This window comes from Peromyscus maniculatus, chromosome 19, assembly GCF_049852395.1.
Source record: "Peromyscus maniculatus bairdii isolate BWxNUB_F1_BW_parent chromosome 19, HU_Pman_BW_mat_3.1, whole genome shotgun sequence".
In the NCBI taxonomy this organism is placed as follows: domain Eukaryota; kingdom Metazoa; phylum Chordata; class Mammalia; order Rodentia; family Cricetidae; genus Peromyscus; species Peromyscus maniculatus.
Window position 1 is genome coordinate 61,843,434 of NC_134870.1, and position 26,940 is coordinate 61,870,373.

The window sequence follows — 26,940 nt, forward strand, 5'->3', positions numbered from 1 at the left end:
GTGTGTGTGTGTGTGTGTGTGTGTGTGTGTGTGTGTGTGTATCGCTATTGTTGCTTTCACATTACTATTAAATGCGCCATAATTAGACACTGCATTTCAGCACCCTGTCATAAGATGCAGGTTTAAACCCATCCCTGGCATCATGAGACCAGCACATTTCATTCCATGCTTCCCTCCTCCTACCCCCCAGCAACTCCACTTAGAGCAGCCGAACTGCACTGGAGGACGCTAAGATCCTCTTCGCCTGAGAGGACAAACCTCTTTGATAAAAACCACAAATACATCATTACCTACTTGAGTTTGCAAAACTGCAGTGTGACCTAAGTGGTTACTTTTTTAAAATGCTCAACCAATTACCAGTGAAAATCCCCTTTTCTAGGCACCTCATAGAGAAATTCTTGCTTAGCTAAGAAGGGAAGATGAAGGAAGGTGAACTTTTATAATATCCTTGCCTATTATTTATTTAGTAATAATTATTGCAGTGCTGAGAATCAACACCAGCGTACTGTATGTATTCTGCCTCTGAGCTTCATACCCAGGCTGAGAATCTGAAATTCAGATGCCACATAAGCAGACTTGACTCACCATTTATTTCGTGTGTGTGTGTGTGTGTGTGTGTGTGTGTGTGTGTGTGTGTGTATAAGTGTATGTGTGTTTGTGTGGGTGAGTGCAGGCACAAGTATACTACAGTGTGCATGCGAGGTCAGAGAACAACTTCCTGTGTCAGTTTTGACACGGGTTTCTTGTTAACCGCTGCTGTGCTAGACCAGCAGGCCTAGGAGCCTCTGAGGGTTCTCCAGGCTCCGCCTTCCATCTTGCTTTGCAAGCTTTGGGATTACAGACATGTTTCTGTGTTCTGCTTGTGGTGAGTTCCGGGGTTCAAAGTCAGATCCTCATACTTCCGTGGCAAGTGCGTTACCTGCTGAGCCATCTCCCTGCCCTTGTTCTCAAAGTTCAAAAATCAAATTAAAATAAAGTATCTTCTACAAGGTGTTATTTAGGAATTGGAAGGAATGTGAACTTGGCTGTCAGAAAATCTTCACATTTCTCCACTGAACAATTATTTAGCCTCATCATTTTTCTGTTTCGAAAGGTAATGATGACTAACTTTCAAATTCATTATGACAATTACGTATGAAGCCTCTTGGCTCTTGTTTCACAACATGTGACAGGGACATCCACAGACCACACACTCCGAAAACATGCTAAAAATGCAGAATTCGTGACCTGTTCCCAGACCTTAGGAATTAGACTTTGCTCAGACCATCCCCCGGATGAACTGCACCGAGGCGGCAGAGGCACTGACCTCGTCCTGCCATACGTGTTCAGGAAATGCCAGCTTCTCCCCTTCTCATCCTGATTATTTTAAGTCAGCTGGGCTCAGTGTCTGTCATTGCCAGTTGTGGACTTAATTCCAGAGGGTGCACTGTGAACGGTCACACTGGGGTCGGCATTCACAAGAAACAAAGGCCTGAGTTGGTAACTGCAAAAGGTAAGGTGGAAGACGTCACTCAGATTTGTACACTGTTGCAGGCACAAAGCACACCACAAGTAGTTTTCCATTTTTCCAGCTGGTTTTGAACCTTCTCTGAGAGTTCCTCTCAGAGAAGGTTTTCATTATCATTAGGAATTGTCGTGAAGAGGGCAGGCCTACGGCTGATAGTTAAACCGGTCACTGCTTGAATAATAATGTAGGGGAGGCTTCTAAAAATGGCTCTGAGTTTTCTCCTTCTTTTAATCTCCAGAGTTTATCCATGAGCCCTGAGGTGTCAGAAGAGAACTGGGTAGAACCTGTCTTACCACATCAAAGAGATGTTCAGTACTTGCCCACATTAACATGTGCAGTACAAGCTGGCACATGAGGAAGACTACATTTTAAACTCTGGGGGCGTACTTAGTGAACAATGGAAAAGGCTTGCTACTACAATTAAAGTTTTGGCTACAATGCCTTTATTAAAATAGCAAATAAATCTAGTTTTATATTTTAAAAAAGTAAATTGGCCAACCCTTGGATTTATTGAGATCTTGGCTTAAGAAGGAAAGCTTTCTACCATGCCCATGCTTCTTCGTGCTCCCAGCAGGTGTACTGAGACCCAGCATTTGTAAGCCTTCTGACATAGATACATTCCTTACAGGAATATTCTTTATTCCTAGTACTAGTTCAATTGGTACCACTCTTGCAATGTGAGTACAGAAATCTGAATGGGATCCCCAGACTCGTATTTTAAAAAGCTGTGGCGGGCGGCACCTGCTTGTAATTTCAGCTCTGGAGACGCAGAAACAGGCAGATCAAAGATTTAGACAGAAAACCCGAAACACAGAAAAAGAAGAAAACATAGGCAGCACTTCACAGGATACAAGTGTAGGAAAGAGCTTCCATAATAAGAGTACCAGCCAATTGCCCTCTAGTTTCTACATGCATACATGCACGCACGCGCGCACACACCCCTGCATGATACACACATGCACACTCACACAGGTGCACCTGCATACACATGCTGTGGATATCACTCTATGTAAATAAAACACTGATGGCCAGTGACCAGGCAGGAAGTATAGGCGGGACAAAGAGAGAGGAGAATTGGGGAAACAGGAAGAAGGAGGGGAGACACTGGAGCCACCGGCAGGAGATGGAACCTGTAAAGACGCCGGTAAGCCACCAGCCACGTGGCAAGGTATAGATTTATAGAAATGGGTTAGTTTGAGATGAAAGAGCAGTTGGCGGGAAGCCTGCCATGGCCATACAGTTTATAAGTGATATAAGCGTCTGAGTGATTAGTTTGTAACTGGATTGTGGGACTGCGGGGCTTGGGGAACCTGGAGAGAAGCCCTCCAGCTACATACACATGAACATACACACAAATGCACAAAACAGTAAAAAAAATATCTTTACAGAATACTATTTTTCCCCTTTAATACTATTTAAAGAGGGATAAGCATTCATCCTTCCGCCTGCTCACACTGTACTCTGGAAGCTGGGCGTGGTGACACATAATACCAGGATTAGAAGGCCGAGGCAGGAGGAGTGGTCTCCTTAAGAAACAAAACAAAACAAAACCCAAAGGCTGCAGTGCAGTTCAGTGGTGGATGCAAAGGGCTCTGGATTCAAATCCAGCAGCAAAAAAGACAAGACAAACAAACAAATTGGGAAAAACAAACAAACACCCTTCTATTATGTAACTAAATGTATCCACAACCACACTGCTTCCACTCTTTACAGGTCTTGCAGAAAGTGGGAAGGTCCTGCCCCCTCTCTCTGATTGAACCCAGGACCTCATGGTGGGCAATGGTTCTACCATCTACTCCTGAGCCAAAGCCATTTTCCTCATCCTAACGTGTTTGTTTATTTTGTACTGCATCTGTCTACTTAGGGCGACCTCATCCTAACATGTTTATTTTGTACTGCATCTGTCTACTTAGGGCGGGCGCACTCCATGTGGAGTCTGTGGAGTCCAAGTCTGTGGAGGTCTGAGATCAGTCAGCTTTCAGAAGTCAGGTCTCTCCTTTTACCCTGTGGGTCTCTGAGGTAGCTCTCGGGCTGTTGGCTTACCGGCAAGCTCCTTTACTCACTGAGACGTCTTCCTGGATCCTCACTTTTAGTTTTGAGATGGAGTCTTGATAAATTTCCTAGGCTGGCTTTGAGCTTCAATCCCCTTCCCTAACCTCTTAATTAGATTAGTCTGGAGTTCCGGCCCATGTCACCTGACTCTACTTCTCCAGTACAGTAATATAGATTTACTAGTAGAGATAAGACTTGCTTGGGATTGAGAAAATAAGCTCCCCTCCCTTTCTCTTCCCCCCTTCCTCCCTCCCTTCCCTTCTTTCTGTGCTGAGGATCAAACCCAGTGCCTCAGCAAGTACTTTACCACTGAACTATAGAAGTGTTTTTTTTTTTTGTTTTGTTTTTTTTTAACTAAAATCAGTGGGTTGTTTTTGTTTTAAAATTAAGGCATTTGGAAATGGGTCTTGTACAAAGCCCTAGATTCTATTCCCAGCACTACAGAAAAAGGGAGAAGGACTTTTGATTTAACCTCTCTATGCTATGGGTTGAGTTGTATCCCTACCCCAAATTTCTATGTTGAGCCTTCAATAATTCAGGAAGTGTATGGAATGTGCGATGAAATCTTTCATGGCTCTGTTAAGGACTGGTGGTACTGTCTACCTAGTCAATGGCTGTGCTCCTATCTCAATTTAAAAAAAAAATGTTATATTCAATTTTCAAATAATTCAGACCTCTGGACAAGTTGTAAGACTCGCAGAAGAAGCTATCAAATATCCTTCACACACACACACACACACACACACACACTCCACAATTCTTCTCTGGACTATTTAGGAATTGAGTTCATATATGCTGTATCTTTTACCTGTCAGTATTTGCTATGTCATGTCACTGTTTTGGGCATGCAGTTCTTCTATTGTACTCTAAATATCAAGAGGTTATCCTTTCCTGGTCTTATTTTTTTATAATATAATTCACAGTAATGAGCTTTCTGTGCACTAGTGTTTTCAGTCTATGTATTTTTCCTTTTAATCCGTTCTCCAAGGTTCCTCTTTTCCTCATAATGTTATTCTTCCAAGCTCCCCGCACTCTATCTTCACATTTCTGGTAAAAGAACCCGTGCTGGTCTGAATGAGGAGGGCCCCCATGGACTCGTATATTTCAATGCTTGGTCCCCAGCTGGTGGGACTATGTGGGAAGAATTAGGTGGTGTGGTCTTGTTGCAAGAGGTAGGTCACTGTGGATGATCCTTGAGGTTCAAAAGCCCATGCCATTCCCAGTTAAAAGCCCAGTTAGCATCCACCCCCAGCCTTGTGGTTGTTGTCTCAACATGTAAGCTCTCAGCTACCACTCTAGTACCATGCTTGCCTGCCTGCCTACATGGTCCTTGCCGCAATGGTAATGGACTCACCCTCTGAAACTGGAAACCCAATAAACATAAACCCTTTCTTCCATAAGTTGCCTTGGCCATGGTGTCTTATCACAGCAATAAAGCAAACAAATAATGGAGACAGGGCTCATAACTGAATGACAGCTTTTTTTGCACAGTGTACCTTCAAATCTACCCACAAGGACTTGGCTGTTTGTTTGTTTTTTTTTTTTTTTTTCAATCCTGCAGAGTTACTCTCTTACCCATATTACAACGGAGGGTGTAGGCCATTTCCTTACCCTGTTTTGGCTTTGAATCACTAAAGGAAATATTTGTCACAGTTGTGATCCCTGCATAGAACTGGCTGTTCCAAACCATGGTGCTTCCTCTTCTATGTTTCTCTGTGGGGGACATAGAACTTAGCAGAAGACCTGAGGTTACATTCCACTTCTGCTATAATCTTTGCCAATCACCTAATCTCCCCTTAGTAACCACAGCTAAAATGATACACTCCAGTTATCTCTCAGTCCGCTGAAGACCTACCTTGTCTCCATCAGGGATTCTTGTGAGGCTAAAAATGATGTTTGTGAAAGGGCTTTGTAAGAAATGTCAAAGTATTTTGAAACAGTAGATGCCTAAGTATCATTGGTGAGGAAGGGATCACGGGGATTATCCAGTCCTGCTGGGTAATTTTACTGACAGGGTAACTAAAAACCAGGAAAATTAAGTAACTTGTTCATGGTCACGGAACCGTTTGGCAGGACAAGGTTTCCTGGTTCTTAGAGCAGGGCTTTCTTAAACTCAGCACACTGTCTTCCTAGACAGAGTGTGTAGCTCAGGTTACTCAAGCTTTCCTTCCCATATCATGGTTCGATGTTGTGAAAACACAACCACAAAAGCCAACTATGCAGACTTTAAGTAAACAGGCAGCTTTAGAAAGAGGGGACAATTTAAAGAAAACGCACACGAGTCCTAAGATAACTGAGCACCATATTTGATGTTATTTGAATGGTACCAAGAAATCCCACCTGTCTAGTGAGACACTAACTCTTCAAATGCCCTCCCCCTTCAGCATCTAAGAGTCTAAAGATAAGCCCCTATTTTAAGGTCAAAAAATGGCCAACAAACTGCCAATAATTGTGTCATCTTTCAACTGGTTTGATTACATGATTTTAAAAGCATAACAAGTTATTGATGGAATTCTCCAACCTCCAATCCAATTGAATTCTGACATGAATAAGATTTGCAATTACCAAAGGTGATGCTTTCAAATGAAATATAGCTCAAAGTAACCTGCATGTGGTATTAGGTATCAGAAGAATGTCCTCTTGGACATAGAATTAAACCCACTCACTCAAAGACATCTCAGTAACAGGTTGTAAGAATGCCAAAGGGGCCGGACGGTGGTGGTGCATGCCTTTAGTCCCAGCACATGGGAGGCAGAGACAGGTGGATCTCTGTGAGTTCGAGGCCAGCCTGGGCTACCAAGTGAGTCCCAGGAAAGGCGCAAAGCTACACAGAGAAACCCTGTCTCGAAAAAAACAAATAATAATAATAATAATAATAATAATAATAATAATAATAATAATAATAATAAAAGCTATTGTTTAAGTGAATTGTCTGACGGTGAATAAACTGAGTTTTCAGAAAAGGCTGTGATCAAAAAAGATAGGAGCGTCATCTTAGGACACAAGAACTGGAGGGGCCTCCCGAATTCCTGCTCTAAAACCTTCATAACCCCACACTCCAGAGTTGTTCTGGTGTCCTTAATGAATGTGGGGAGGGATGATTTCACACAGCATGTATTTAAAGGTAAACTAAAAATCACTGGATTCCCGGACAGTCTCCTCTGAATTTTTGCCTTGGACAGACTGATCATGAATGTCTGAATAGGAAGAGAAAGTCTGTGTTCATTTATATCTTTTGATAGACACCTGATGAAAATGTAGAATAATGAATATGATTTTAAAGCATATGGTCTGAAAGGAGAATAGTTAAGTATTTTCATTTTGATTACTGAAATTTTCTCTAAATGTGAATGTAATATGTGAATCCTTTATCGATTGTGACTGTTACATTCCTGGACAGTACTGTGGTTAGTAGGTCTACATAGCTAAGATTATGATCACAGAAAATACCCAGACTTGGGTGAAAAACCCACGCCAATGGACTACTCTGTACTTTTAAAGATCCCCTCTTATTTATTTACTTTGGAATTTGTGTTTGAATGCCATGTATGCAGATGCCCTTGGAGGCCAGAAGAAGGAGTCAGATCCCCTTGTAATGGTAATTCCTGAGGGTTGTAAGCCACCTGACATGGAGGCTAGGAACTGAACTGGGGACCTCTGCAAGAGCAACAGTTTCTCTTAACCATTGAGTCATCTGTCCCGCCCATGCCCTTTTTTTTTTTAATTCAATATATAAGTAAAAGGCATCTACTCTTCAAGCAATTCAGGTTTGTTCATTTTAAATATACGCTGTGGTAAGTCATCCTTTTCCCGAGTCACTTTCATTAATTATTCAGAAACTATTGCCGAGGAGGCTCTTGTGTGAGTGAGCATCCTGTTAGCAGACTGTAACTCTACTCAAGGCCTTCGAATCCTCCCTTTGTATCTTGAAATGTACCGTTCCACTGACTTAATTTTCTCCCTCCGCTTGCAGGTCTCAGCAAAGGCTTGTAACACTCCCAGCCTTTTACAAGGCATCACAATACTCAGTGCTGGAGAGGAGAGGGCGGAGTTCAGTCCTGAAGGTATATGGGAGAGGCTGTGAAGGCAGCAGAATCCAGCTATGTGGTCACGTGGGTCAGTCACTTTTTTTTTTCTTTTCCTTTTAAAGCTCAAAGTTCAAATCCCCTTCAGACTCCACTAATTCAGAAATAGATCCAAAGTAGTAGAAGAGGTTTTTAGTCACAACTTTATAAGCAACCGAAGTCAGTTTGGAGGAAAAGGGAAACTCTCCTAAGGCCCCTTTCCTTCCGTCCCTCACAGTCCTACCCTCTGTGAATTGAGTATAAATAGTACGGACTTTTCCACCCAGGAGCAAGCAAGAAGCTGGTTCTGAGAGAACACAGGCCTGTTGGGGCCTGTGGGAGAGAGAACACACCTGCCTGTCTGTTCACTTGATTAGAACCTAGATGCACAGTCTCCCACACTGCCCCCAGGCAGCTCAGCAGCCTTCTAAAGGCAATGCCCAGTGCCATTAACCCCACATAGCCTTTGATTGTCAGCCTCTCCTCTGCTCACTAGTTAAATAAATGAACCAGGTGGAGAGACGGGAAAAGTAAGTGCCTTGCCTTTGGAGAGTGGAACAGACTTCCCTTTAATTATTAGAAGGTTAAAGAGTACATCTTAAAAGAGCCGCATCTCTTCTCTCACATTAGCTTGAAATGGAAATAACCAGTACACTGGATGTGACTCCAGTTTTCATTTATTTTATCAAATAACACAGATTGTGATAATCAATTATATCTCAGCTTAAAAAGAGCTATTTAAAACATAGAGTGAGGGGCTGTCCATCACAGAGGCCAAAAAACATACCTTCAAGATGGCCGAGCCAAGCGTTTAATTGTTTTAAATTAGCCTCTACTGTTTTTAAATTGATAATATTCTAGACAGGTTCTCACTGGGTTTCCACTAGATATACCTTCACTTACTCATACATTTAGAGATAATTATTCCCCTTAAATTGGCAAAATAAGACACACAATATTCCACTGTTCATTTGCAACAAGGCTTTCCGTAACTGCTGGGCCAGATCGGGCACTCACAGTACCTGCCTCAGATATCAGATATAGCAACAGCTAACACTGAATGAGGCACTAAATTGCAATTGGACCTTTTCACAGCTAGTACGTGTCCTGGGAGAGAAGATACAAACGCAGAGGTGACATCCGTCATTTGGATCTGAAATGACCCCAGAAGGCTCATGTGCTGAATGAAGAATTGGGTCTCAGGCTTCCAGTAGCCCATGGTGCTATCTGGAGTTAGTGGAATTTTTAGGAGGTGGGGCCTTTCAGGAGGAAGTCGGTTCATTGGAAGCATGGCCTTTGAGGAGACACTGCTGCTTAGGCCAGTCTCCTCATTCTGTCTGGTTCCCAGCTGTCACAGCTAGGTGAATATTCTGCTCCATCATCCTGCCGGGTCGTACTGTGTTGTTACAGGTCAGGTGACCACAGACAGGAACCACAAATCACTAGGAATATTTCCTCCTTTTCAATTGTTTGTCTCAGGCATTTTGCCACAGCCACAGAAGCTGACTGGCTAAAAACATTTAAGAAAATAGGCGATAGGATCAAGCAATGTGGAGTGATTTCTGGATGGGTCACCTTGATTTGTTAAAGACCAAAGTGGTTGACTAGTTCCTTAGGCAAACTTGTAACAGGAAGAAATGAACTTTCTGAAGACCAAGTCTTTCCAGATACTGATTTGAAATGAGTTCTTCAAATTGAAGGGAAAATGGGTAAAGTTGGAACAGATAGGTGGGAAAAAAAAGATGTACAAATGGCTAAGAAGCACACGGGAAAGGTGTTGAACAACTTTAGTAACCAGGGAAATACTTGAAACCACAATGAGATAACAGCACATAAGTAAAAACGTCTTAACTTTGAAAAAAAAAACTAAGGGGAGCAACTAGAATCTTTCCATGCTCTTGGTGGAAATAGAAAATAGTCCAACGGCTTTGGAATGCTGCTCACCCTTTCTTAGACAGTTCAACACACATCTACCCGAAGAGAAGTGAGGGGCTGGGTGGGCGGATGGTGCAATGATAGAAGGCATGGATACACACACACACACACACACACACACACACACACGCACGCACGCACGCACGCACGCACGCACAGCCCTAGTTCAGTTCCTGGAACTACACAAAGAATCTCATATCCGAGATACACAAAAGCATCTTTCCTGCATTAAGATGTGCATTGAGGGTAAGTGATGCGGCTCAGTGGTTAATGGAACCTACTGCAAGCCTGACAGCCTGTGTTTGATTCCCAGAGTCCATGTGATGGAAGAAGAGAATCAGGACGCCACAGTCTGTCTTCTGACTTCCACGTGCATGCCATGGTACATGCACACTCAAATAAATAAATTAATGATTTGAATACATTACCCCCATCAGACTTTTAAAATTTTATTATTAGTATTTTTTTAAGTGTGTATGGCTCTTTTGCCTGCATGTATGTCTGTATACCACGTCCTTGCCCGGTGCCTGTGGAGGCCAGAAGAGAATATCAGATCCTCTGGAACTAGAGTTACAGACGGTTATGAGCTGTCATGTGGGTGCTGAGAATTGAATATGGGGTTTCTTGAAAAGCAACCAATGCTGTTAACCCCAGAGCCATCTCTACAATCCCATACTCCAGACTTATTTGCAAGTCAGTGTTGTACGACTTTCCCTGGGGAGGTGCAAACGACATCTAGTCACCTCAGATAAGGCACCAATGACAGAGCCCCCCCCCCCAAAAAAAAACAATTCCACCCACAGCTAACTTAGTGGAATAGCAAGTCCACTGGGGTTACTTACGGGGGTATGGGTAAAAGGTTGCTTACCGAGCACCGGTGGTTCAAAGGTAGCTGTATCAGGGCAAAGACCACTCCACCATGAGCACAGTTCACAAGGGCTGACTCCCTGGAGCTCCTCTCCAGCACCCAGCTCATCCTGTGGAATAGCCTCCTTTCTTCAGTAGTTATTACTGCTTAAAAAAAACCCTGGCGAGGCGGGAAGGGGAATCTGGGAGTCTTTTAAGTCTCAGAAGTCTTCTGAGATTTCCAAGTTTTATTTACTTCTTCAGTCTCATGAGCCCCTGCCCCCTTTAGGAGGACATATTGCAATTTGGAGGGAATCACTACATGGTAGTAAAAATGCAAAGGCAAAACAATGTCCACTGACTAGATAATCAAGTTGTGCCACAGCCATATGTGGAATACTACCCAGCGATGGAAAAGGAACAGAATATAGACATGTAACACTCAACCACATGACAGCCTGGCTTGAATAAGCTGCCCATTGTCCACTGCCAAGACTGTCATTATACTCTTCGGAAATAAAAGTGATTTGGAATCGAACAAAGAAGGAGTAATAAGGAAGTTGAAGCTTTTTCAAGAGAAACGGAGTTACCTTCGTGGAAACTTCAGCCAAGACTGCTTCTACTGTAGACGACACAGTAATGCAGCAACCAAGATTTATGGGGGAAAAGCACAAGGACCCTTTGACATTAATAAGGCAAACGCCTTTGAAATTGCCTCTCAGCTTACTGCCACAGTAACCAAATACGGTGGATTCTGATCTTTGTGAGTGTAAAACCGGAACAAGCACAGCCAAGGAATGAAGGGTTGGAGAAAGATAGGTTGCCTGCAGCAGATAAAAAGAGCCTGGGGGTCATTTCCAAAGCGATGAGACACATTGGGATCTTCCTTGGACAGCTGATATATGTCCATATCAGAAAGCAAAGCATTTAGCGTGAGAGGCACATTTCTGAGCATGCTCAGATGGGTCGTACATTCTGAGCACGCAGAGTTTAAAGTCATAGTTCAAGAAGTTAAGGCCGTAGACACATCTTGGGGCATGCTTAGCTCAAGGTCAAGGCTAAAGTGGTTCTATGGGTAAAGTGCTTGCCGCACAAGCATGGGAACCTGAGTTCAGATACCTACCACCTACAGTGCGTCTGTAACGCTAGTGCTGAGGACAGAGACAAGTGGAGCTCAGTGATTCACTGGCCAGCCAGGTAGACAAAAACGACAGGCTCCAGGTTCAGTGAGAGACCATGTCCCAAAACAAACAAACAAACAAACAAACAAACAAACAAACAGACAGACAGACAAACAAACAAACAAACAAGGTGGAGAGCAATAGAGGAAGACAGAGCCGGCTTCTGGCTCCCACACGCACATGCACGAGTGAGCACACCTGCAAATCACATTCATACCTCCTTACCGTTAGCATGGGGCAGGAACACTTTGGAGCATATTCAGTTTGTTTCATAAAGATGATGGACAGAAACATCTCTGGAAATGTCCAGTCTTCCACACACACACACACACACACACACACACACACACACACACACACACAAAAGTTTCAGCTGTAAAAAGGGAGAGAGCTCCTTGAAGATGTGTTCATCTAGGAGTCTGCTTCTCACGGAGCTCGTCTCACTTCTCTGCTAACGCTGCTAGCAGCGAAACTCAGGAAGACAATCAACAAGGACACCAAATAGGAAAGCTGCTGTTGAGTCTGTTTTTCCTGCTGAGTTGCAGAATGAACTGAGCGGTTTGCTGTCTTTCTCCCTCTCGCCTCCTGCTTGGCTGAGACATGAAGTTATGAGAAACTGCTTTGTCCTTTGAATTCTTCTCGACGTTTGAATATGTGGTTAATGTCCTCCCCGTTGTGGAATATTATCTCAACTGGGCAAAGATGTGTTATATTTGTTTATGCTGTGGAATATTACTTTAACTACATAAAGGTGAGTTACTGTTTGTTTCTGCTGCCTTTGTTTACAATGGAAAGATGTGTTACATTTGTTTATGCTGTGGAATATTACTTTAACTACATAAAGGTGCGTTACATTTGTTTCTGCTGCCTTTGTTTACAATAGAAAGATATGTTACATTTGTTCCTGCTGCAACTGTTGAATGACTTAAGGATATGTTGAGTTTGTTTCCCCTTGCCTGCCTAAAGCATCTGATTGGTCTAATAGAAAGCTGAACGACCAATAGTTAGAGAGGAGAGGGATAGATGGGGCTGGCAGGCAGAGTGAATACGCAGGGGGAGAAGAAGAAGAGAGGAGAGAACGAGGAAGAAATAGAAGGACATGCCTGGGGTCAGCCAGGCAGCTGCCAGGCCACTAGACAGTTGCTAGGTTGCCGCTATGATTATACAAGCTAAGACAGTTGTATGTATTTTCACAGATATAGTTAGGATCCCTGAATAGTTGGCTTTAAGGTAATCAAAAGGTAGGTTATTCTTAGTACACCTGACTTTATCATAAATAGTTTGAAAAACATTTCTTTAAGTTTATATATTTAAAAATGTCAATGTTCTTTTTTTCTTTCTTATGCTGGGGATTGAAACTAGGGACATGGGCATGCTAGGCAAGCACTATACTACTGGTTCGTATTCTAGCCTTCTTTCTACTTCTGTTTGTGAGAGGGTCTCACTAAACGGCACAGGCTGTCCTTGAACTTGCAGTCTCCTTTAGTCTCAGGCTGAAGCCTCCTGAGCAGTTTACGTTCACAGAGCTGTGATGCCAGGCTCATCTTATTTATTTTTTTTTAAACCATGACTTACCCTATTCTTATTGTTGTTAGATAGACAAAAGTATTTTTCATCTATGCACTTGCTATAGAAAAACTGCATGTTTAGATGTATTTTGGAAACACTTCTGCTTATATGTGTCTTTAAAAATGTTTCCCATAAAATGTGTGAACGTTAATCTTTTCACCCATTGTCATCCTCATGACTTCCCCGTGTTGACATAGCTACTCCCTGATGAGCTATGGGAAGAATGGGTTCAGGAAGGATGAATGAGGGTCTGAATGAGCAAGCTTTGCCTCCTTTAGGGGTGGCAGTTTTGCTACCAGATCTTTTTTTTTTTCCCCCTGAGACAGGGTTTCTCTGTGTAGCTTTGCGCCTTTCCTGGAATTTGCTTTGGAGACCAGGCTGGCCTCGAATTCACAGAGATCCGCCTGGCTCTGTCTCCCTGAGTGCTGGGATTAAAGGCGTGTGCCACCATCGCCCGGCAACTACTGGATCTTTTAACATGGAGCCTACAAGCATGGCTTTTCCTCCCCTAAACATCATGCTATCAAACTTGTCAAACACCAGCAGACAGACAGTACTAAGAAAACAAACAAATGAACAACAACCAAAAAAAAACCAAAACAAACAAGCAAGAAAAAATTCTGCAGATCAGAGTTATGGCTGAGCATTATTTCTGAAACTACTACAGCCCTTTAAAATTGCACATTAGGGACTCAAAGGATGTTGTAAGTCCCAAGCCAAAAGCGCTGAAATCAGGACCTAACAAGTTCACAGAGCCCACACAGGGAATAAGCCGTTAACATGTGCAAAACATAATATTACATATAAACAAAGGAAGGCTGTATTTCATGAGAATGAGTAATCCAAAGGGCTCAGGTTCCAAAACCAGATGGACCGAGGCTGCTTCTCTCCAGCTTTGTTATTACCAGTTGTGCGGTCTCTCCTGGGTGATTTAACATCTGCTTACCTCCGTGTCTGTATCTGTAACCTGAGGATAACAAGGTCTTCTACACATGTGGTGAGAATTAAATACAACGTATGAAAAGCATCCACTCCAAGGACTGTCACATAATAAGCACTTGGGGAAATGGCAATTATCTTTGATTTCATGAGGCTGTGTGAGGTTGTGAATGCGAGTACTACAAGTCAAGTCACATTATGACCCCATCCCTCCCCCTCTTCCTCTCTCTCTCTCTCTCTCTCTCTCTCTCTCTCTCTCTCTCTCTCTCTCTCTCTCTCTTCTGTATCTGAGGCAGATCTTGAATCCTCGTCCTCTCGACCCTTCCTGCCTTCCCCTCCTGCATTCTCAGATATTAGGCAGGTGTCCCCATACATACCACCCAATTGTCATACGCTTAGTGAAAATGCTGGGTGCACGTGCTTTTAACAAATTAAATGCTTCACTGAGTCTAAGGAAAATATATGGTTCCTGGCCCAACCCTGTGCCCCACTCTTTAGGGGCGGCAATGTCTGCTTCTTCGGCTGGGCTCTTTGCTCTAAGTTCACCTTCCTCCTTCTTTGGTTAAAACATTCGAATATTACCACGTATTGTAAAATACTCTAAAATTATGACCATGATTATAGTTATTTTCCTTCTCCCTGAAGTTAATGATGGTCTTTATTTTTTTTTTCCTAGTGTTCTTTGTAATTATCATGGATTTCCCCCTCAAACCTCTAAGAGCTTTTTGATATGATTTCCCCCAGCATCACCGAAATAGAAAGCCAACCCTCCTTATTTAGCTAAGTCTTCCTGGAAGTCAGTGTGCCATTTGCTCTCTTTCTACTTCCTCCAAATGTGGTCCATGACTCTCTAGTCCAGCTTCCCGGTTAAAAGCTGGTCTGCTGACTTGAAGGGTTTAATGTCATATAATCTAAAATGGAATGTCTTCTTTTCATTACATTTTATTTGGTGTGTGTGTGTGTGTGTGTGTGTGTGTGTGTGTGTGTGTGTAGATCAGAAGACAACTTTTGGGAGCTGGTTCTGTTCTTCCACCATGCGGGCCCTGGGGCTTGAACTTAGGTCATCAGACTTGTCAGTAAGCACCTCTACCCACTGAGATATCTCACCAGCCCTAAAACATTTATTTATTCTTGACAATGAACAATTTCACATTGTCATGATATTTGTTTGTTTGGTTGGTTTTTTTAAATTTTATAATTTAATTTAATTTTACATATCAGCCACGGATTCCCCTGTCCTCCCTCCTCCTACCCCTCCCTGCCGTCCCCCCAATCTACCCCCCATTCCCATCTCCTCCAAGGCAAGGACTCCTCTGGGGATTCAGCTCAGCCTGGTAGATTCAGTCCAGGCAGGTCCAGTCCCCTCCTCCCTTCACCCAGGCTGGGCAAAGTGTCCCAACATAGGCCCCAGCCTCCAAAAAGCCAGCTCATACACTAAGGACAGGTCTCAGTCCCAAAAGTTCAAGCTAATTGACTGTCTCACTTTTTTTTAAAAAAAAAATCCACATATATTGACTTAAAGACAAACATCACATGATCATCTCAATAGGTGATGAAAAGCCTTTGACAAACATAGTCCAACATACTGTCATGTAAGTCCTAGAGAAAGTAGGACAAGAGGAAACGTAACTCAACATAATAGAGTTATATATGAGAAACTCACAGTGTACATCATCCTAAATGGAAAAAACACTTGCAGCAATTCTACTAAAATCAAGAATGAGACAGGGCTGTTCACTATCCACATTCCTTTTCAATACTGTACTCAGAGCACTAGTTGGAGCAATATGGAAGAGAAGGAAATAAAAGAATAAAAATAGTAAAAGCAGAAGTCAAAATATAGGTTTGGGAGCCTAATCCCAGCTGATACATCTCCAACACAACTCCTACTCCTGAGACTCGGGTATCATAATAGAAGACAGGGAGTAAAGATTCTAAGAGCCAGAGGGCCAGGGATTTTGCTGTGAGGTTGTGTCTCTTAGAAATGTCAGCCACTACACCCACGAAGTCTCACCAACACGCTGCTTAAACATGATCCGAATAAGGACAACAACAATAGACAAAGGAACTGGGATGGGGAAAATCTTATGGAGCCTCAGTCCTACACAAAGAACCACAGGCAACTGAGAAACGCTGAGAATGGGAAAAACCACCTTCCCCAGGGAAGAGCACACCAATTGGATATGTAATACCAAGTGGCCGCCCTGAAAACATGTGCATATAAGTAAAGTCATACAGATTAGGCAGGTTGTATTTATGTATTTAGGAATGTGTACACATATGTGTGAATACATACACATAATACTATGATTATACATACATATATATATGAATAACAATTGTTTAATAGACAATAAAGAATTGTTTTAATAAACAATGAAAGAATACAGGCCATGGACCATTTGGCATTTCTAGGCCTGGCAGATGCTGCAGCACCAGCACAGCTCTGTCCCACGTCCCCAGACTTGGGGTGGGAAGAATTCACCCGTGAGGTCATGTTGGGCACCATTATGTTCTCTCAGCAGAATCACATTGCCAGACCAGATATCTGGGTAAAAGACTTTTGTTGGAAGCTGCATACTGTCACCTGCAAGAGAAGATGGGAACCTGTACAGCACCAATAACAATGAATGGGAGACAAAGATCCACATGCCAGTCTGGGGCTCTCTGGTCTGGGCCTGGAAGAGAAAACGCGGGCCCATTCAGTGCCTGATGGACTCTTTTATGGTAAGCAAATATATGGTGGAGTATGGAAGAGAGATTGAGAGAGGGAGAATGGTTCATGTCCTGTGGAGAGAAGCAGAACCAAAGGGGTGAAGGTGGTGAGGAGAAGGCTGAGGTGGGTGGCCTACTTGCCACCCAGGGCCATGGTGCTGTTCAGGCCTAAGCTGCAGCCAAGGGCCATGTCTGCACCTGTGACCCTGTTGCAGCCTTGGTCTGTGTTGATGTCCGTGGCTCCTGTTACCCCTGAAGGCTGAGAAGACAGGGCTGCACAGAGTTGGATCCACCCCTCACTGGCTGCAACACTAGGGAGAACTGGTCCTACCCCTCAAGGCTGCAGCACTGGAGGGAGGGAGTGGGTCCTGCACCTCACCTGGGCAGCATTGACAAAGCTGACCCTGTTGGTGGGGGTGGGGTCGACCTGGCCCTGAGGGCACGAGAGTGGGAGGCCCCCTCCCACCTCCCTTCACCCCCCCCATCTGCCATGTGGTGGTGAGGGTGAGGGAAACATACCCTCCCCTACACCCCCTCACCACCTGTGGCAGGTGGGGGAGCTTAACTAGCCCCTCACCAACTGCAGCACTAGGGAGAACAGGCCCTGCACCTCTCCTAGGCTGCATAGTGGAGCTGACCCTGTTGACGGGGATGCAGGCAAGCAAGCTGGCCCCAAGAATGTGAGCATGGGAGATCTGGCACTTTCCCTCATCTGCCATACGGTGGTGGGAACAAAGGGGAGGTGTCCTCGCCTCCCCCACCCCTCACGACCTGTGGCAGGTGGGAGAGCTGGCCCTTTCCCTCATCTGCCACCTGTGGCAGATGGGAGAGCTGGCCCTGAGGTCAGGAGAACTGGTGAGCTGGCCCAGCATCTCACCGGCTACGGCACTGGGGAAAGCAGACCCTGCACCTCACCCGGGCAACTCAGTCGAGCTGACCCTGCTGGTGATGGTGCAAGGGAGCTGACCCCAAGGGCATAAGTGTGGGAGAGCTAGCTAGCCCCACTATTCATCTGTGATGCAGTGTGGGTAGGGGAGAGATGCCCTGCCCCCTCACCTCTTGCTGCCTACAGCACTCAGGAGAGCAGGGCTTGCACCTCACCTGGGCACCATAATAGTGCTGACCCTGCTGGTAGGGGGCACAGGTGAACCTGCTATGAGGTCATGAGAGTGGGAAAACTGGCCCTGCACCCCTTGACTGCCATGTGGTAGTGAAGGAGAGGGAAAGATACCCTTCCCTTCTTGTCCCTCACTATCTGCAGTGGACAAGAGAGCCGATGCTGTCCATCAACAGCTGCAGAACTAGGGAGGGTGGGCCCTGCACCTTGCCTGGGCAACACAGTAGAGCTGACCTCATTGATGGAGGCATGTGTGAAGTGGCCCCAAGAAAGTGAGTGTGAGAGACTGAGCCCTGCTCCTCATCTACCATATGGTGGTATGGGCAAAGGAGAGAATCCTTCACCCCATGCCCCTTGAGGCCTGTGGTAGGGGGGAAATCCATCTCTGAGGTCACTAGAGTGAGAGAGATGGCCATACCTTTCACCTCAACTATGAAACACAGCAGAGCTGGTCTTGGTGGTATAGGTGTGGGTAGGCCAACCTTTAGGACAGGAGTGTAGGAGAATTGCCCCCACCCATTGCTGCTTACTACACAGGGTGAGCTAGCTGATGCAGTACTGGAGAGCTCACCCTGGTGTCAAGGATGAAGGGAAGCTGGCAGGCTGACCATCCCAGCAACTACCCAGACTCAGAGCCAGAGCTATGAATTGGCCCATCCCACCATCCACCCCATCTGTTGGAGCATGTGAAGGGATTGGTCCTGCAGACCCAAAGTTACAGGATCTCCATGACACAGGATATTCAAGAGGAGTCTCAGTGAGGGCCCAGTATTGATGATGTAGCAAAAAACAGAGACCTTAAACTAGACTAAAGACTCAATGCAATGAACACTTCCAAGCAACAATACTTGGACTAAAGGATTATGTGACTCACTGTGTCACACTACAGCTTCCACATTGAATTTTTTTTCTTTTCTTTTAAATTTTATCTTGCTTTATCCCAGGGGAGGGGTGTGGGAAGGATAGAGAGTGGATGAGAAGGGACAGGAAAATGAGTGGAATTGAGATGCATGATGTGAAATTCACAAAGAATCAATAAAAAGTTAAACTTGAAAAAAATTAAAAAAAAAAAGAGGCCATGAATTTGAAAGAGAGCAAGTAGAGTTTATGTTCATATGGGAGAGTTTGGAGGGAGGAAAGGGAAAGGGGAAATGATTTCATTATATTATAATCTCAAAAGAGAAAAAAAATAAAAAATTCAAAATAAAGGGACATCCATTTCTTAGAACTCACTGAACATGAGGGATTTATAATTGTCTTTTTTTCTCAAATTTGAAAAAGGTATTTTTATAAATATATTATATATATAAAATATATATTTTATAAGAAAAAATAAATTATTGAGGACCCCTTCCCTTAATTCTGTTAAATGATTATTCTTGCTGGGAGGTGGTGGCACATGCCTTTAATCCCAGCACTTGGGAGGCAGAGCTAGACTGGTCTACAGTTCGAGATCCAGGACAGGCTCCAAAAGCTACAGAGAAACCCAGTCTCAGATCAAAAACCAAAAACCAACCAAACAAAAAAAAGATTATTCTTATGTTTAGTATGTGACACTATTTTTTTATGTTTATGGCTCTTATGTAAAGGCTGAACAAATTTATATAAAGTACAGGAAAAAAATCACAGAAATAGTAATCAAATTAAGCCAGTTTTCTTTTATGGATGATTCCTATTACCAGAAACCAAATCATTTATATGCCGGCAAGAGTTGCCACCAGTGTAGGTATTGACCTACAGATGACAAGGAATTCCTGCTACCTGTGTCTGGTGGGATAATAGCAGAGTTTATGTTCAGTGTACTCTGGGGTTACTTGATCTACTCACGGCAAAACTTTATCATTCACATGTTATGTTGGCATCTATTCCTTCTTTCAACATCAGAGTATCGTGACTTCTTGCTAATTAGATAAAACCTGTGCGGAGAAATAAAGTGGTGATGAGGTCTACTGTGATTGTATGTTATGGCTTTAAAAAGTGACATTATTATTGAAAAGAAATATTTATGTTAAAAATGTTTTCAGGGGCTGGAGAGATGGCTCAGCAGTTAAGAGCATTGACTTCTGTACGAGAGGACCTGAGTTCAGTTCCCAGCACCCACATGATTGCTCACAGCTGTCTGTAACTCCAGTTCCAGGGGCCCCAAAACCCTCACCCAGACATACATGTAGGCAAACACACACACACACACATACACACACACACACACACACACACACACACACACACACACACACGCCGTGGAATAATCTCTTGTACACTGTAAAGATTTGTCACTTGAATTGGTTTAATAAAATGCTGATTGGCCAGTAGCCAGGCAGGAAGTATAGATGGGGTGACCAAACTAAGGATGATGAGAAGGAGAAGAGGGGCAGAGTCAGGAGTTGCCAGCAGACACAGAGGGAGCAGGAGATGAACATGCCATGCTAATAAAGGTACCGCCATGTGACAGAGCGTAAATAAGGAATATGGGTTAACTTAAAATGTAAGAGCTAGTTAATAAGAAGCCTGAGCTATTGGCCAATCATAAGTAATATTTAGCCTTTGAGTCAATTATTTGGGAAGCGGCTGCCAGGTATTTGAGAACAGGCAGGCAGGAGAGAAATGTCTGTTTAAACACACACACACCAAACCAAAAAAAAACATTAAAAAATGTTTTGATAGAATATTGGGAAACCAAGTCTATTGTGTATCTCATTTATAAAACCAATGATGGGGGCTCTCCTGTTAGGCAGCAGAGGACAGTTGCTTGGACATAATCAAGTTCAAAGGTCATTTTTAGTACCATAGTCTCTGAAGCTTGAGCTTTCAATATTCCAAGCCAGGAGATTAGAACCCAAACAGAGATGGTCCATTGGAACATTTTTTGCTTCCGCCACAAGGTGACAGAAAACCATTCCTGCCCACCCTTCCTCCTTCTCCATTCCAGCTCCTCCCTGACTGCCTCCTTTAATCTAGCAGTCTCTGACCCAGGGGCTCACACTAGAGAACTGCCTGAATTGTTGCATGGCTTTCACAGTTAAGGAGGGTAGAAATTGCATGTTATCAAAGAAAGTGTTCTGCTGCGTGGCTCCATATGACCTAGGTTCTCAGGTAACAAGAAGTCTGGAGATAATAGTTGTCCGACTCCGTTCAGTAGCTTCGTAATGTCACTGATTCTTCATCTTTGGTTGTGCCATTCTTAAATCGGGGGGTCTTTTATCTTTTGTGTCCTTTGCTTCATAGTTTGCAAACTGGCTGTCCCACTTCTGAGAAACCACGCCTGTTACTTTAGTAACACAAGGAAGAGGGTGATGCCATCCCATCTTCTCTTGTGTTAAACAAAGGCAAACACTTTCCCACTTCTCTTCTGAGGCGCTCATCTGAGCTGTCGTGAGAAAGTGTTCACATTTTCTAGTTCTAGGTGGGCAGAGTTTGTACTGGCTGTTCGGCGTCGCCAGCTAATGCATCTGCCACAGACAGGGACAGAAAAGGTTGCTGAATCACAGTTGTTTTCATCTTCCACCCAGGGGACAGACTTCCAGGCTCTGCAGAAGAGGATGTGCCAATATCGGATGCCCAGAGGCAAGCAACTGTGATCCACAAGTCTCCCACTGAAGAAGGTCTTCAACTAGGGTAACAGCTTCCTCTGGGGCTGGATGAGGAGTCTGAAGTTATGGATAGAAAAGCTGCTCAATACCTAAGATACACGTACCTTTTTGTACTTAGAATAGTGAGAAGATAATGCACGTTTCATAATTCTAGGGAAAAATGCCTTTTATATCACTTATTGAAGCACTACACCACCATTGGGAAGTTGTGACCAAATTTGGAGATTTTTGTTTTTCTTTCAATGTCAAAGATCTTGCTGGTTTATTTTAGGGGGAAAAAAAAATCATAAACCTAAGATTAGTATGAAATCTGGCCCATTCCTCGAACAATAGAGTTTTAACGACCTGTGCTTTCTGCCTCCCAGGTGTACAGGCAAGGACTAACCCACCAGCTGTCACCCTGAAAGACTATCTGCTCTTTCAGATATTTTTCTCTTTGTTTACCAAGTGAAGAGGAGGTTAAGCCAACAGACAAAAAGTAGTTTAAAAAAATACACTGTTGTTCTATTTTATTATGAAAAAATTAGAACAAGTTCAGGGATTGAAACCTAACTGCTAGGGGCGGGAGGCCTGCTTGAGTCTTCGGGCTTCACACTGACCAGCAGCTACCCTTGTCAGTATCTCCGGGTGCCACAAAATAACCAAAAAAGAAGGAGAATATTGAAAACAATCGAATTTTTGCCCCTGAGTGTATCAGTGTTAAGGAAGGACAAAATCATGACCTCTGAGCTCAGGGAGGGGACCACCCGCCCCCTCCCTGAGCTCAGAGGGTAAGGACGGAATTTGTCAGACATTCCCTAAGAGTGGGAAGGCAGGCAAAAAGACGGCCCCCAGCTCTAATTAGCAGGCCTTATGACTCACCAAGTTGGCACAACTACTGTTCACCTAATTTCCAACGAAAACAAAATGCTGCTGGCAAGGCATGTCCAAGACCTAATGACACTTTCAAGTACACATGGTATCAATAAAATAAACCATCCACTTGGAATGACTACAGAGAATTTTGTGCTGAATAGTTCCAGCTAAGAAGAGTTAATTGTCTGAAAAGCGAGTGAAAACAAGAAGAGGTGAATTTTGAGCCACAGAAAACCATTTAAGAAATGACTTACACTTCTCAAGTTTCTGCTGCTTGTAACTTTATCCGTAAGTGATTTGCTGGTGGGCCATGTACAAACGTCTATAAAGTACGTGCTGCAGGAGAAGGAAAATGGTTCTTTAGGTTTCAGGACCATGAGGCAACACTTGATATGCCAAACAGTGGTTTTGAACCATAATCTGGCCTGCAAAACACCAGAATGTTCTGACACACGATCCACCTGAAATCAGGCCTGGCAGGGGCGAACACTGAACACCTGTAATGGATTCAAACCACCCTAAGACCTCAGAGGGCAGAAGGGCTTGAGCCCAGGAGCCCCAGACAGTGTAGTAAGATTCGGTCTCAAACAACTCAAAAAGGAAACAGGGGCTGATGAAGGAATGCTGGGTAGAATGGTAACGTTGCATCAGAGATTACATCTCAACAAGACAGAGTTCCGGCCTGCGATTGGCCATCCCAACGTCTCAGTGTCTCCCAAGAGAAAGTGGAGACCCTGTTGCCTGACCCCAAGCTCAGAGCCTGGTTTGCTAGACCACCTAACCCCTCCCTGCTTTTCCTGCTTTCTTCATCTGCACAATTCTGCCACTCAAAGCTGGAGAGATCTTATGTGCTTCTTCCAAGAACTTTTCATCTAGCAAACCCTGTGTGCACCACCGCCAATCCATTTCTTTGTAACCCCCACTTTGTTGAATGAAACATCCTTACCACTCCAGGCCTCTACTCCTGCTCAAAGGCGCTGGTTTTTATACGTGGTGCCACTCTGCCATGAGGTATTCCCCTCACCTGTGTGCTGTGCTTTATTGTGATTATTCAACTTTTTCTCTCACCAGCTCACAAATCTCACCTTTAATTTCACTACTGGATCCCTAGTGCCTATTGTTGGGCCTGCCTGGCACCTGCGAAGGGCTCATCAGATACCCGATGAGTGCACTGAACAAATACAATTCATTTTAAACTGTGTGCTCTCAAAAATGAGTAGCATGCTTACTTCTCCCCGTGACATGAATTAGGTAAAATGAAAACACAACATCATTTCAGTGCCCCGAGAAACATGTAACACGTTTTTTTATTTCATGAAAAACAGACCTCAAATTGAGTTCATAAACATTTGATTATATGACAGTTACGATGTTTTCTATAGCCTCTTCTACAACAGCTTAAACTCACAGTGTCCATTACTGCCTAGAAATGGTATAAGAGAAATGACATAAAATAGACTCATGAAACTAGACTCTGCTTCACAACTATCCCTCAATTTAAATATCTGTCTCTTACGTTTCTGCTCACTTGAGTTAAAGTTATTTGACTCCTCCTAATAGTCTCTAAAATTATATGCGCACATTTTTATTTTTGTTTATTTTTGAATCAGGTATAGATTTCTTCTTGGAGTACTTTGCCTTGTATTTGGCTAATTTATAATTTGCCCCTAAACTATGGCATTTTTAAAAGCATATCTTTTAAAAAGCAATAGCGTATGCTTTGGACTAATGACCCTAATGCAGTAGCTAGCAGTATTAAGTAGTAAAGGATGTTGGTGGTCAATGATAAGGTCCCATGGTGAAAACTGCAAGGTGCTCACCCTTGTTAGACTGAGAGCAGAGGCTGGGATGAGAAGGAAGATTGAAGATTAACAGGCAAGGTCTGAAACACTGAGGATGATTAGTAGGAAGTCTTAGAGTTGGATGTGAAATAACTAGACTAGACAGATGAGGGACAAGGGGTTCTGCACCACTAAAAGCAGACCAGCCTCCCCTCCCCCTTCACCCTGTCCTGGCTGGTTCCTTGTCAACTTGACACAAGTTTGAGTCACTTGAGAAGAGGGAACCATTACTGGGAAAATGCCCCCATCGGACTGGCCTGTATGCAAGCCTGTGGGCCATTGCACTGATTAATAATTGATTTGGGAGGACCCGACCCATTGGGGGTAATGCCACCTCTGGGTTGGTGGTCCTGGGTAGTGTAAGAAAGGCTGAGCAAGCTGTGAGGAGCAAGCCAGTTTCTTCCATGGTCTATGTTTCACTTTCTGCCTTAAGGTTCATACCTTGGGTTCCTGTCTTGGCTTCCCTCAACAGACTACGGCTTAGAATATGTAAGCCAAATAAACCCTTTACTTCCCAGCTAGCTTTTGGTCATGATCTTTATCAGAGCAATAGAAGCAAATGAAGACATCCCTCAAACCCTTGAGGGACATATGTAAGCCACCATCAGTCTCTCTTGAGGAGCATATGTAAGCCACCATCGGTCTCTCTTGCATTCTTGCTTGTTATGCAGCTAACTGTAACAGACGAAATTTTAAGGATTGCTCCCAATAAAAAAACTTCCACCTCAGAGACCTCAGACTACCCCATAGATGAGGAACTGAACACGAGAAAGACCAAAGCTACTGAAGCTTGGTGGCTGTGATAGGGCTAAGTCTCTGCCACAGTAAAACTATAAGCTGGTCACTTCATGAGGACCAAGGAAGCTTAGTTTAATTAATGGCACTGGAGACACCTGCAAGGTCAGATGGTATTAACACTGACCAAGTGACTAATAGTTACCAGTCAATAACTAACAAAGTTGGAGGAAGAGACCCACAGAGGGGAGTTTCAACCACCTCTAACTGAGTAAGCACCATGTGAACAGCTCGTGAACATCTTCCTGGCTGGCCAGGCAGGGCATGCACACAGTTTGTGATTCTTGTACGTTTTCAGCCCATGACAACACAGATTAGCCAGTTTCAGTAGAGATTACTTCAGCCTTTGTTCAGATTCTGCCTTGGCCCTATGGAAACCTCTCGACAAAGGAGTTCCATGATTTTTTTCCCTCTCCTGAAGGCCCTCCTACTCTTAGAGATTTCTCTTACTTAATGTATCACTTTTCCAGAAATCTTCTCAATAAAGTTGAATCTGCTCTGCACAGTCCCATCAGAGTCCACATCTTTAAGTTTTATTGTTGCAGGATAAGGAATTCTATTCAGGGTCCCAGACTTCTACTCTGGTCACTATATGAGTGTCCAACATCCTGGGTTGCAGCACGAATCCTAAAAGGGTCTTATTAATAAAAACGAACCTGGAGCCAGGTACTGGGGTGAACACTGAAAGATCAGAGAAACAGAACCAGCCACAGCTAACCTCACCTCGCCAACTCCTCAGCTGAGTTTGTTTCCTCAAACTGAAAGCCTCCGTCTCCTCATCTGAATGGATCTCAGCTAAACGGCTGCTAAAAGCCTAAAAGCTCTAGTTCCTGGTCCTCACACCTTATATGCCTTTCTACTTCTTGCCATCACTTCCTGGGATTAAAGGCATGTGTCACTGTGCCTGGCTGTTTCCAGTGTGGCTTTGAACTTACAGAGATCTGGGTGGATCTCTGCCTCCAGAATGCTAGGATTAAAGGTGTGCGTGCCACCATTTTCTGGCCTCTATGTCTATCTAGTGGCTGTTCTGTCCTCTGATCCCAGATAAGTTTATTAGGATGCACAATATATTGGGGGACACAATATATCACCACACTGGGTCCCTGTACATATCAACTGAATTGTAAAAGATTTCATAGCTCCCAAACCCTGAATTAGCCCAGTTCTGAAACAATTCTAGATCTATGTTCCTTTACATTCCAACTAGCTCAAGACCCCAAGTCTTAAGGGGAACCTTTAAAAAACTTGATGGAGTTACAGTAGGAAAACTCACGTGTGACAATAAAGCTTCTGGAATTCCTAAATGCATTTTTTAATAGAGGTACATTAAATTATATTGACTGGAATTTAGTAAGTTGACTCTGGCGGAAGCTAAAATAATAACCTTAAATTCATGTGACTGACTCCATTAAACTACATTCATAGACATGATATAGACACAAAACGGAAATGTCCAAGTTTCCAAAAGTCTATATTTACCCCATTTATGGCCTCACTATTGTTTGCAAAGAGATTTTGCTCCTGTTTCTTTGTAGTGCTGGGGGTGAAACCCAGGGCCTCACATACACTTGTTTAATATACCATTGGGATGTATGCCTAGCTCGACTGTCTCCTTCAGCTTTCACTTTCACTAATGACTCCTAAAAGCACACAGTTCCGGTACTGATCTCGCCATGACAATCCAACTCTTTGCCGGCCACATTTCTTGATAGATAGGTTTCCTACAGGAAGTTATTATGTAGTTTATCTCTAATCAAGTACATTAGAAGAAGTTTATGATTGGGCTCAAAGGCAAGTTTGTGTGTATGAGTGACTGTTTGCATGCTAGACAAATCAATTTTAATTTTCTATCACATTACATTAAATACTCTTTCCTATATGTTAAAATTGCTCCTTAAATTTTAGGTTTTCTGTGTTCAGAAACCCAACTTTAT

The 26,940-nt window shown here is 43.6% G+C and overlaps 1 long non-coding RNA gene across 2 annotated transcripts; it reads left to right on the forward strand.

Annotated features, from left to right (window-relative positions):
* Positions 1–1,284: 1,284 nt before the first annotated feature.
* On the forward strand, positions 1,285–25,909 carry LOC121824119 (uncharacterized). Of its 2 annotated transcripts, none has more exons than XR_013046166.1 (4): positions 1,285–1,492; positions 7,533–7,675; positions 16,616–16,820; positions 21,435–25,909. It is a non-coding gene; the product is annotated as an uncharacterized LOC121824119 (long non-coding RNA). The 2 variants fall into 2 exon arrangements; XR_006065918.2 differs by having other exon boundaries at positions 16,619–16,820.
* The last annotated feature ends 1,031 nt before the right edge of the window (positions 25,910–26,940 follow it).